Source organism: Accipiter gentilis, chromosome 3, assembly GCF_929443795.1.
Source record: "Accipiter gentilis chromosome 3, bAccGen1.1, whole genome shotgun sequence".
NCBI lineage: Eukaryota > Metazoa > Chordata > Aves > Accipitriformes > Accipitridae > Astur > Astur gentilis.
The window spans coordinates 5,546,606-5,559,692 of record NC_064882.1 but is presented as its reverse complement, the minus strand read 5'-3'; the positions used below and the strand labels follow the sequence as shown (position 1 = coordinate 5,559,692).

The 13,087-nt window shown below is 37.1% G+C and overlaps 1 protein-coding gene across 2 annotated transcripts in view; it reads right to left on the bottom strand.

The window, feature by feature from the left end:
• FSTL5 (follistatin like 5) overlaps positions 1-13,087 on the bottom strand; it is a 341,876-nt gene that overhangs the window by 290,418 nt on the left and 38,371 nt on the right. The gene's annotated exons all lie outside the window — the stretch shown is intronic.

Sequence of the window (13,087 nt, the reverse complement as noted above, 5' to 3'; positions counted from 1 at the left end):
AGACAGTGTAGTTCATCCTCCTTCCTGCTCCAAGATAAAATCAGCTACGCTTTGCCTGCTACAGAAAGATTCCTATATAACCTGGTTTTAAACTCCCCTAGTATTTTTCATGTGTGGGGTTTTTTTTGTTTGGTGTTGGGTTTTTTCCCACAATAACAGTGATTAAGCACTGGAACGCATTGTCCAAAGAGGCCATGCAGGCTCTGTCACTTCACCTCTATCTTGCGAGATGCTCATAATTCAACTGAACAAGACCCTGTACAACCTGAATTATTTTGAAGTTAGATCTGCTTTAAGAAACTGGTTGAACTAGGTAACTGTAGAGGCCACTGCCAGCCTAAATTATTCCATGATACGGAGAGGGTGTTCCAGAACCTTTTAAAACCTGAAGCAGTGCCTAACTGTCCTCAGTTTCATCCTGAATGAAACTTTGCCAAAATCCCCTCAACTACAAATAATATATTTTTTTCTTATTTTTCCTGACTTGCTTGCATCACAGTGAACACAGAAAACATTTAATCTTTAAAGGAAAACAAAGTCATCTTCTTTTGTTTCAGTTATCTTCCAGTCTTCTCTTCTTCTATTTTTAACACTTTTTTTAATATATGTTGCCTAAATGACTCCACTATTCCAATTCAGAATTGTCTAGAACTAAGGATTTTTTTAACATACATCAGCTCTATAACTGCATCAGCAACACATAACATATATTGACATATTTCAAAATAACATTTCCCTTCCAAAAAAACCCAGTGTGACACAGCTGATTCACAGTCCACAAGTTTTTCACTAGGATCCCCTTAGCTGTTCATTCTAACCCACCAATCTTTTCCCATAGCACTGTTACCTAGTTATTTCTCATTTTGAATTTTCTTTGAAATATCATTGTATTATTTTTCTATAAAAATGTGTTTAAAAATAACTTAAAAATAGGTTAGGAGATAACAGGAAAAGATTCCTTCTACTGAGGGAACACCATTCCACGCTGAGAAAACAATCAGCTGATAAAGCTTCTGAATCTCTTTTTTGAATAAGCAGAGCAACCCATTCACACACCTACATCCAGAAGACTAAACCTGAGCAAGTTGTTCATGGAGTAAGAGATTTTCTATTTCTTCTTATGTAAAAATACCTATCTTTTACATCTTGAAAAGCAAATTTGTATTTCTATTATTCCTTAAAAAGTCTGTGTTTGAGACGTTGGTCACGTAAGTCTTTTAGTTATTATTTCTAATGACAAGAACAGGAAAGGAGGGCAGAGAGCCGGAGAGAAAATTAAGACAAGAGTTAGCATTGGGGTACCTTGCAACCCAAATCATTCTATGACTATGATTGACCAGTATCACATCATCTGCACATGGTATGAAATAACTCACAGGTAATTTAAAACCTCACAGTGGTGGATATTTCTTCCATATTCCAGTTAAAACAGTAACTGTTGTATAACTCATATATATTAATATAGTATTAGTTCTCAATACTAATACAAAGAACTGAAATTATGTCAACCAGTGGGTATGTGTGAACATATTGCATATATGAAATGGGTCACGGCTAGCCTAAGTAGCCATTTGACAGTTTACGAAGTAGTAGGCAAATGCTTGTGAGGCTGATGATTAGGAATCCACCAAATGTAAGTAAGTGTTTGTAAAGTTTGTGCGGTGGAGTTTTTTGGTAGCGGGGGAGGGGACCGCAGGGCTGGCTCCTGTGAGAAGCTGCCAGAAGCTTCCCCAGCTCCCAGTGGGACCCACCTCTGGCCCAGGCCGAGCCCATCAGTGACGGTGGTAGCGCCTCTGGGAGAACAGATTTAGGAAGGGGAACCTGCAGTGAGTGGGGGGACTGGAACGTGAGAGGAACCCCTCTGCAGACACCGAGGTCAGTGAGGAAGGAGGGGAGGAGGAGCGCCGGAGGAGGGGATGCCCCTGCAGCCCTGGCGAGACGGCAGGCTGTGTCCCCCCCTGCAGCCCATGGAGGGGAGTGGGGGAGCAGAGGCCCACCTGCAGCCTGGGGAGGGAGAAGCCCACGCCGGAGCAGGGGGATGCCCCCCAAGATGGCCGGGACGCCATGGGAAGGCCCGCACTGGAGCAGTTGGTGACTGGATAGACCCACGGAAAGGACCCACGCCAGGGAAGTTTGTGAGGAACTGCAACCTGCAGAAAGGACTCGTGTTGGAGAAGTTGGTGAAGGACTGTCTCCAGTGGGAGGGACCCCACGGTGGAGCAGGGGATGAGTGAGGAGTCCTGTCCCTGAAGAGGAAGGAGCAGCAGAGAGAAGGTGTGGGGAGCTGACACCAACCCCCGTTCCCTGTCCCCAACCCCCCCTTCCCTGTCCCCCTGCACCACTGAGGGGAGGAGGGAGAGAGAACGGGGAGGGGAGTTGAGCCAGGAAGGAAGAAGGGGTGGGGGAAAGGTGTCCTAAGGTTGGTTTTACTTCTTAATATCCTTGTTTTGTTTTGATTTGTAGGAAATGAAATTGATTTTGTTTCTTCCCCAAGTTGAGCCTGTCTTTTACCCATGACCATAAGTGGTGAGTGATTCCTCTTTGTCCTTGTATTGACCCATGAGCCTTTCTTTATATTTTTTCCTCATCCCGCCATGGGCGGCGGGGGGAGGAGTGAGCGAGCAGCTGCGTGGTGCTTCGTTACCGGCTGGGCTTAAACCACGACAGTAAGCAAGAGAGAAAAAGGAGAATAAGCACAGTAAAAGTGCCTGTACCAAGCACAATACCTGAGGATGAGACACAGGCCTTTGGATGGCACATGATAACTCCATTATGAGCTGAATATAAGGTGGCTGAACAGAGAAAGCTGATAGAGTGCTCGCTACAGGACAGCAGTAGGTCTTGAAAACCATAGGCAGAAGGGCCAGGCTAAAACTATGAACCAATTAATTAGTTTCTGAGAAAAGTATCACATTAAATACAGGACAAGTTAACTGATTGTTTCCAGGAACTGGGAAAATACTACACCTCTCTAGAGGATGCTGTTTTATCGTAAAGGTACCAAGAAAACCTCTTAGGCTGACCCACTTATTTCTAGTTCAGGTCAGACTATTGGGCATACCTATCCAGCCTCAAGCTTCCTATAAATATACATTCTGATAATTTTTCAGAAAACTTTTTACCTTCTGTAACTTTACTTGCACAAATCTGCTACAAGTTACTGAATAATGAAGTCTTAAGTGCTGCTGAAGTTACTTATATTTGAGCAAGTATATATTAAGCCATATTTTCTAGTTATATTACTTGTTTCACATGCTAAAATATTGAATGAAAATCCATTTGAAAATTAATGGCATATTTACATAGTAACTTATTTTTTTAAGCAGCATATCTTAAATGCTCTACTTTCCATATCTAAAGTGTTACAACAATGTCTTACTAAAGAGCTTGATTTCCCTCCTTAGTATTAGTAGTAAAAACTCATTCATAAGAAAGAAACAAGTAAAATACACACTGAAATTAAAAACTAAAAAGAAAAAATAAAGAGAGAAGGGAAAAAAAAAAGCAGCAAGTTCAGAAGTTCATGATTTCATTTACTGAAGGACTCTCTGAATACTCTGAAACTACAACTAAAGTTCACGACTCTTCTGTTTATTCATTTTGATTTCACTGTCTGACACACATCCTGTTGTTTGCTTGGCAAACATTGAAAAATTATTTCCCACTCAAGCAATAACTGCTACCATAGCATGTTCTAATTGAATTTTTAGGTTTATTTTATTTTCTGACTGACAAGTTATTTCTTCAGAAATGCTGAAGTCCACGTAACATGAAAGTTTGAAAGTATGCAACTCAATTCACTAAATGCCTTCATATCACCTACATGAGAATAATCACAGTAAACAATTTGCTACATATCCTGAGCTAGTTGTCTTCAATAGCATGAGAAAAACCTATGAGAATTTACTCAAGGCACTAATCTGCCCCCCAGATTTCAAGCTTTGGTTTTACACAATAGTCGCTCAAAGAGAGGCTCCTTTTTCTATTACAGGATACTTTTGTTTGGTTTTAATTTGAGGAAAAAAAGAAAATCAGATAACTTTTTTTTTTTGCTTTTGTTGCAATTTATAAGGTGTATTTTTAATATTCTATAAGCTATTGATAACAAAGAGAGCGTACTGATTACACTTCAGTACTAACTGCACTGTTTTATTCTGTCTATTTACACTAAGGATTTGTTATTATGGTGTTCATACGAGGTTCCTTCCATCTTAAATATGTCCACATTGTACATATAAATCTATGGAAAGAAGTTAATGTCTACACCAATACATATGTATTTTAACAGTATACGTTTTGATAGCATTTTTCCCAGTTAGCATGCAAATAATTTCAGAATAAGACTTACTACCTATCTTTGAGTAGTATAGAAAAATATCACCTGAAACTAATTCTCTGCACTCACATAGGTGTTTAAACTCTATACCAAGGAGATTTGAAACTGATGAAAAGAATAAAACTACAATCAATAATAAAAAAGTATTTTATAATTCACAGGGACATAGAAATGTTTAGCTACCATTAACTTAAACAATGAGGTCATCTAATCTACGAACAACTACAATGTATTGTTTAAACTTTTCTCATTTTGTAAAATAATATGGGCAATGATGCAGTATTTGTGGTGTTCCCTGCAACCTGATCTTACAAATCGAAGTCAATGACTTTTTTCTTGTTCTTTCAAAACAAAGATGTGTCTCAAAACCTGTACCTATCTGGAAAGTATGTTTTCAAATTTCTCCATGACTACGCTAGAAATACTGGTCAGATACTTAACAAAACAAACAAACAAAAACCAAACAAACAAACAAAGTACTTCTGCCTTTATTGACAATAAAACATGGTATACTACATTGTAAAGCATTTTCATGTACATGCTTAATATTTCCTAAATACAATGAATGGTATTTCCTGAAATACAGGATATGATATGACAGGCTGAATTTAAAAGTAACTCTAAAGCTCTGATTTTCATGCTGTTCTAATTTTCATGCTGTACTAAAACTAAAGCAACAGTTTTAGTATTGCTTAACTCTTTTGACATTTCTTTTTAAACTACAGTCAGCATTTGGTTTAGAAGATCTATCTAGTACTTCTAGTCTTCATAAAGGAGAATTTGGTTTTATTTTCATTTTGTATCTCTTGAGAAGTCAGAGTGAAACTTAAGACTTTAATAGGCCAATGTAAACTCACTGGAATCTTATTCATGATAAGCAGTCTGTGCTTATTAAAAAACAAACAAATAAAAAAGGATTTAAAGACAAGGTGTAGCCATGTTAGCATTCAGATACTGTAATTTGTAGGCTCCATGAACACTGTTTAGTCCCACAAAGCTCACTACAGTTTTCTCCCTTCCTTTAGTTTGCAATTAGAAGAATGGAATTTTTTTCCAACTTGCTGCTTACACTACAATAAGTAGATTCTGAAGACTTAATCTAGCATTGATTAATAGATCAGAGTAGCATTGCCCGAAAGCAATCTTAAAAATCAAATCTTGGTATCAAACGAGAAGAGAAAAACTAAAAAGGATGAGAAAGACTTTTTAGGAAGAACAGAGTGCAACAAGCTCAGCAAAGTTAGGAGAGGAAAGAAAATTACTTGGATGAAATTTTAAAATTACAAAAAAAAAAAAATCAGGATTTTTTTTTAATGGAATGTGTTAAGATTTCAGTGACCCCAAAAAAACCAAATTTCAAGGAAAGAAGGCATTAGCTGAAAATATCTTTTATTTTCTTTATAGAAATTATTTTTTCTAATATCTTTATTTTCTTTAATTTCAGATTAAGATTTTTGAGCAGCTTTTTATGGCTTAGTTTTCTCAAAAGACTTGAATTTCAATTTTAGGCTGACATTCAATCTATTAAGAAAAAACTTTGCCAGCAGATCATAGACCAGCCTCAGTGTGATATGCCTTGGGCCAGCAAGACACTTGGTAGCAGCAAAGTATACCCAGATGGAAAGAGAAGTCTTTAAGCCTGAACTTATTTCAAGATCACCCAGTGATTAGACTGGGTGTAGCATCTCTGAACTGTGAAATTAACCTTCTGCCTAGGGAAAGCCTGCTATAATATTAGACTTTTCAACTGAAAACACAGAGTTAAAAAATATAGAAAAAATTATACTGAAGGTGCATTAAATATAGATTCTTTTTATTGAAAGTATGTGAATTAATTTATGCAGAAAACCACTAAGAAGCAAAAACTTATGCTAGCAAGTAAATGTTATAAGCACCTATAAGTTAGGAAAATTAAGTTCAGATGCTCAGGGAAATAGGAACATCTCATCCTGATGGGAAACAAACCAACCAACCAACCTCTCTCAGAGTCCTGGAATGTGAGAAAGGTAAACAAACATTTGTTCACCACGACAGATAATTCCACTTGCATTTGTACAGCATGCTAGGGTTTTGATGATAGTTGGCCTGAAAATAAAAAAATTCTACCCATATGCTATTAGAAAGCATGTAAATAAGTAAACATCACTGTATTAAGTAAAACATATTAATTCTGTATAAACACTGTGGTGTGGAGGAGTTAATAAACCTGCTTTTACACACATTTCTGTTTTCCCCTGTATTGCATTATGATATATAAACAAAATATTTTCACCTCACTTATTAACAATCAAAGAAATTATATATATTTGCTGTCTAAATAACACTGGAATGATTACATGAACCACAATATTATATTATTCTCTATTGCTACAAGTCATCTGTAAGCAGAACAAATCATCTTGCATCCCAGGAGTTTTTATCTGCTTCAATATAGCAAAATAGTTTTGAATTTAACAGTCTCCAACCAAATTAATCAGACAAGTTGCATGGCTTTGCATGGTTTTGTGTTGCATCATATTGTATCAGCCTGATGAAACGTATCAATGCAGAACATATTAGAACTGTAAAAAAACCTTTCTTGTGTGTCCAACAGACTGAATTCAATGTAAACTTTTTAAAAAACAGCGGATAAAAGTGGAGAAAACATCACATTTTCTGCTGTGTTTGTGAACTAAAGAAGATCACGGATGGCTGACCACACGAATTGCTATTCTGGCAAATCATAAGTTATAAACTATTTGCAATATATATCAAACTAGGCTCTGTAAAGAAAGTGATTTAAATATATACAGAAATGGTTTTGTAAGTTATAAAAGTTCCTTTTCTAGTGCTATTTTCTCTTTGTCTTAACAGACAAATAGTATCAATATCTCTTAAAACATCCTATCATTTTGACATCATCATTGTTCAGAAATGACATTTGATAAATAATGTTGGCATAGTATTTATTTTATTTGGAAAAAGGGCTTCATATTATCAATAAGGCGAGTAGAGCAGGATGGTCAAAGTGACTCAATGTACAGTGATTCCAAAGAAGGTACACAGCTATTTATAAAAAAGACCAGAGCTGATCTGTAAAGGTAGGTAATATTCCAGGACTAACAAAAATCCACCAGCCATTTTAGAAACAGTAAAGCTAGTTTCTTAGCCCCATTTCAATACATATCATGTGCATTCTGTTTGTGTTTCCCTTTTTGAAAGAAGAGTTGGTATTTATAACTATGAACGTTCCACATAGAAGCATATTGACTTCCACTTAATTCTGTGTTTTTAAAAAACAAACTACATACTTTTATTACATCTAGAACCTCACTTATCAATCTGCCTGATTCATGTGCTGAGGATCTGGGTATGTGTTTGCCAGAGTGGGCTAGTAATAAAGAAGAGGAGCCTTATTTCTTTCTTGCAAAACTCAGGCAAAGTCTCCTTTTCCATGCTGGATGTATTTAAAAAGTAGCTGCTGAATTAATGGAATTCTTAAAATAAACAAAGTGCTAATTAGTCTAAAACATATGGTAGATGTGACAAAAATTAAAATAATTTAATAAACATAAACCACTAATCACAGAAACGTTGATGAAAGAGGGAGTGCAAACTTATTTGCTTGATTAACATTTTATAATGAAAATTTATCATTAATCATATCACAAAATGTAGTTAAAATGCAGAAAATTAGTTGTGTATTCATTACCATTAATGTTCATTCTGCAGTGGGGGTACTTTATTACTATATAGTAACTTAAAAAAAAAATTAAATGAATAATTGTCATTGAAGATAACATTTCATTGAGAGAGGTACCAAGATAGTTATTTCTACCACGTTGTTAAAACATATACAAGCCATGGTAGTTGAAGAACAACTTATTAGCTTCTATTAATACAACAGCTTTAATTACAAGAAATCTGAATTAGACACGTACAGAAACTTCATATTCATGGATGAAATAGTAGCATGGTCACTGCCATAGAGAGCAAGTGCACATACTGAACAAGACAATTTGGTAAACTATTCTCAGAACGAATTTGATCAATGACATTATGCTGAACATTTGTGTTTCAAAAAAGTTTCACAGAATGAGACTTCATCAGACTCTCAGCAACTGCAGTACAACTGCAATTTAAACTAAAAATGCATGCAAAGCAGAAGCAACATTTATACTTGTAAAGCTATTCTGTTAAGTAGCAGTAAGAAGGGCCTTGCTTACTACAGTAAGGAAGAAAGAATGAGAAAAAAGTGATCCATTTGCCTGTTGCTTTTGTCAGAACACTACCACAGAGAGCTTCGTAATTTAATATTTACAACAGGATTCTTGCACTGGTATTCTGCATACACAGTTCAGTCTTGTTAGAGATTGCCACCATTTATGGCAGCAACTTCTGGGAAAACAATATGCCACAGGTTGTTCTTGTATCAATTAATGCATCACATGAATATAAGATTGTGTGAAGGAAACAAGATGCAGACCAAGGTGGCTAGGCAGAAATAAGGAAAAATATAAAGCTGTTGGAAGTTTTCAGAATTAATGACATTACCAGGATTAGGTATTACTAGATATTGCAGTCTTAGAGTAAGCCTTAGAGGCTTCTGGAGGAAATTTGAAGAAGTCTTATGGAAGGGACCCAACAGTATTTGGGAAACCTAGATACAAGAGTGAAAGATTTGCTTCCTTAAAAACAAAACAGAACAACAAAAAACCCAACCACAGAGGTGAGGGTGGGGGGAACTGTGAAATCAGCTAATTTGCTTCTTGGTTTGCTGACTTAGATCCCTGAGGAATACGAAGAACAATCATGGCAAACCCAGGAAGGGGAGTATGAAGCAGTTGTTCCTCTGTGCACGGGAACTTACAACCCCTCAAAGCAAAGGGGAAGCAGAGAAGAAATAAAGATATGCCAAAGTTTCACATCATCTTGTCTATGCCTATATACATTTAAGGAAAACTATCTCCAGACCAGGCTTCAACAAAGCATGCACTTTCTTCCACCCACAGAAGTTCTACACAAAGGCTAATCCACAGTTTTTCTATTGAGGCGTGTTTGACTGTGCATTGAAACGAATCACCTACATGTGTTGGTAAGGCACATACCAGTCTTAAAGGCAGCCTTGGACCATGTAAAGCAGAGCAGACAAAGCCTTTGTCCTCAAGGCAAAACAATTGCTCTGGCCTAAAGTTACAGTCTAACTCCTAATGTTCTTCTGTACCCACTGACTTGAAGTAGCTTCATGCTATTGTCACAGTAACATTGTATACACCAAATGTATACACCATGTATTACATTCTACAAAATAATACTTCTTTTCCAAAATAGGCAGAGAGAGAAAGATTAATGCATTTTAAAAGCAATAATTCTTCTGGTAAAATTGTTCATGATTCATGTTGGATGCATTTCCTAAAACTGCTGCCCAGAGTAAAACACAGTGGGCAGCAGGCAGCTCCCAAGGGAAATAAGCACCCTAGAGTTAGGCCTATGTGCCCTAATTACTATTGCAGTTGAAAAGAAGCTGAGATGTAGTTTTGATTTTTACCTTATCTTTAAGTTCAAGGATTCTCATTTCACTAAATCATTACTTTTTAGTAGGACTGTAAAGTTTTCTATTGTTCTTTTATTTCTGATGTAAGATCTTGTCCAAGAGAAATCTTAAGGATTCTATGGGCCAAATAAATCAGTAGGCAAAGGCCAATACAGTCTTTCCTTCATTTTACTGAAGCAGAGAAGGGCCTGCTTTCCAAATCCTGTCCTTTTTAAAATGGAAAAATCAGACAAAATCTTCATGTTGACTTTAAGGATCAGTTCTTCCATGGGCTGTTACCCTTCTATACACACACTGCTTTCATTAGGACAATTGTCCTAAAACAACTGGCCACAGTTCTGAGCTAAATAGGGGAAAAAAAACCCAAACCAACAAATCAACAGAACATACATAGAAGCTTACTCTGGGTAAATTTTTTAGGCAGCTCACTCTTAACAGAAACACAATGTAACTATAGCTTCTTTAATATGATGACTTCATACTTTGTTCTTTGATGACAGACCAAATCCATGTTAAATTTATAAGCAGTTTCATTGCATGTGACAGAAAAAAGTTCTACCAATTTTATATGGCTGTGCAGTATTGCTGTTTTTGTAATGCTTTCATCATTGAAACACTTAATGCATGGTGTAAGCAGTGGAAAAAGTATATACTTTTGCACTGAAACATGTCCCACTACAACCAAAACCAGCTTATAAACTGAAGATTGTATAAGCCAATTTATGTAGTCAAATCCAGGCTACAAGTCTCCTTAGTGAAGTTGGAGGAGCTATAAATACTACATAAGTCATGGCTACACAGAAGTAGATTACTGCTATTTGTGCATATTTTGAATTAAACTTTAAATGCTCAGACGTTCAGTGTAGAATTACTTTCTCATGTATAGACAGCATAAGACGTACTTTCTTCCAGGCTACCAAGAAAGAAATAACACAGGTCAGTTGATAAGGTGCTGTAGATAGAATCATAGAATCATTTAGGTTGGAAAAGACCTTTAAGATCATTGACTCCAAGTGCACCATGCCCATTAAACTATGTCCTGAAGTGCCATGTCTATGTGTTTTTTGAACACCTCCAGGGATGGTGACTCAACTGCTTCCCTGGGCAGCCTGTTCCAATGCCTGACAACTCTTTCAGTAAAGAAATTGTTTTCTAATATCCAACCTAAACCTCCCCTGGTGCAACTTGAGGCCATTTCCTCTCGTCCTATCACCAGCCACCTGACAGAAGAGACCAGCACCCACATCACTACAACCCCCCTTCAGGTAGTTGTAGAGAGCGATAAGGTCTCCCCTCAGCCTCCTTTTCTCCAGACTAAACAGCCCCAGTTCCCTCAGCCACTCCTCGTAAGACTTGTGCTCCAGACCCCTCACCAGCTTGGTTGCCCTTCTCTGGACACGCTCCAGCACCTCCATGTCTTTCCTGTAGTGAGGGGCCCAAAACTGAACACGGGACCCGAGGTGCGGCCTCACCAGTGCCCAGTACAGGGGAACGATCACCTCCCTGCTCCTGCTGGCCACACTATTTCTGATACAGGCCAGGATGCCGTTGGCCTTCTTGGCCACCTGCTGGCACAATGCTGGCTCATTGAATTCAGCCGGCTGTCAACCAGCACCCCCAGGACTTTTTCTGCCGGGCAGCTTTCCAGCCACTCTTCCCCAAGCCTGTAGCACTGCATGGGGTTGTTGTGACCGAAGTGCAGGACCTGGCACTTGGCCTTGTTGAACCTCATACAATTGGCCTCTGCCCAATGATCCATCCTGTCCAGATTGCTTTATAGAGCCTTCCCACCCTTGTGCAGATCAACCCTGCCTCCCAAGTTGGTGTCATCCACAAAATTACTGAGGGTGCACTCAATCCCCTCGTCCAGATTATTGATAAAGATATTAAAGAGAACTGGCCCTAATACTGAGCCCTGCGGAACACCACTCGTGACTGGTCACCAATGATGAATATACTTATCTCATATAGCTCATAATCTAATCATATTCAGCATATATATTTATTTTGAAATTCTCTGAGGACACTCCAGATTTAAGGAGACAAAGAAGGGGGAGAGAGATCTCCAAGAGGTAATATTTTAGCATACTGAGTTATCACTGGAAGTTCTAAGGGACAGTATTTAATGGTTATTCTATTATCTTCCCCCTCATGTAGCTCCTAAAAACTCCAGGTACTCTCACAATTACTGAAAAGTGTTATGTTTCCTGCCAATATAGTGTTATTTTTTTTCCTCCCAAAAAACCACTACAGATGGATCTTAGCTCCACAGTTCCCACTGACATTAACGGAAGTAATTTGCCCAAAACCCCTATTCATTTTTTAGGGTTGGGTTGGGTTTTTTTTGTTTTGTTTTGTTTTTTTGTTTTGGTTTTTTTTGGTGGTTTTTGTTTACATTTCAGAGATGTTTTTAAGTGTAATTTTCTAAAAACCACATAATGTGCATTGCATTTTATTATTCAGCCTGTCTGAGGCTCATTCAAATCTTATTTTTCCTCTTTGCAAATTTTTATCCAGATAAAAGAAAATTTGCAGGAAGAACGACGATCAGAGAGTACAGATGTGAGAGCTTCAACATCAATTACCTTCTTACAATCCTGTGTTAGGACATAATTATGGGTAAAACTGTAGTATATCTACCAGTATTGATTAAAACCAATATGCTATGAAATTTCAAAGAATATTTTGTTTATACCATTCATTTTACAGAGGCAGATAAGCTAGTGTTGCAAAGGGAAAGAGAAGTTCATGATATGAGTATTAATCAGTTGCACCTGCCCTTTTGAAAAGTGTTCAGCTCTATATTTGAGGAATACATTCATTTTAACCAGAGATTTGATGAAAAGTTATGCCATATTACCCACCATGTGACATTTAGGAAATAGAAAGTAAAATTAAGATGATAATTTTTTTTTCTATTGAATCTTAGAAAATTCAAAATTAGCTCAGTATTTGATTATTGAATTTATACTAAGTTTTCAAAATGAATTATGAAGTAAAGCTATATACACTACAGATATACCAACAATTGATTACAGTCTCCTCACTATGAAGTAAGCAAAGTATTGTAAAGCTTTTAGTTATTTCCTCTGGGAGTTCATGTTGGAAGCAAGTAGCTTTAAAAAAAAAAAAAAAGGTGCAGAGAGCTGAAAAAACAATTCAGTAAACAGCTGAAGTCCTAATCTAATTGATAATAGTGTAAATTTTAATTATATTTC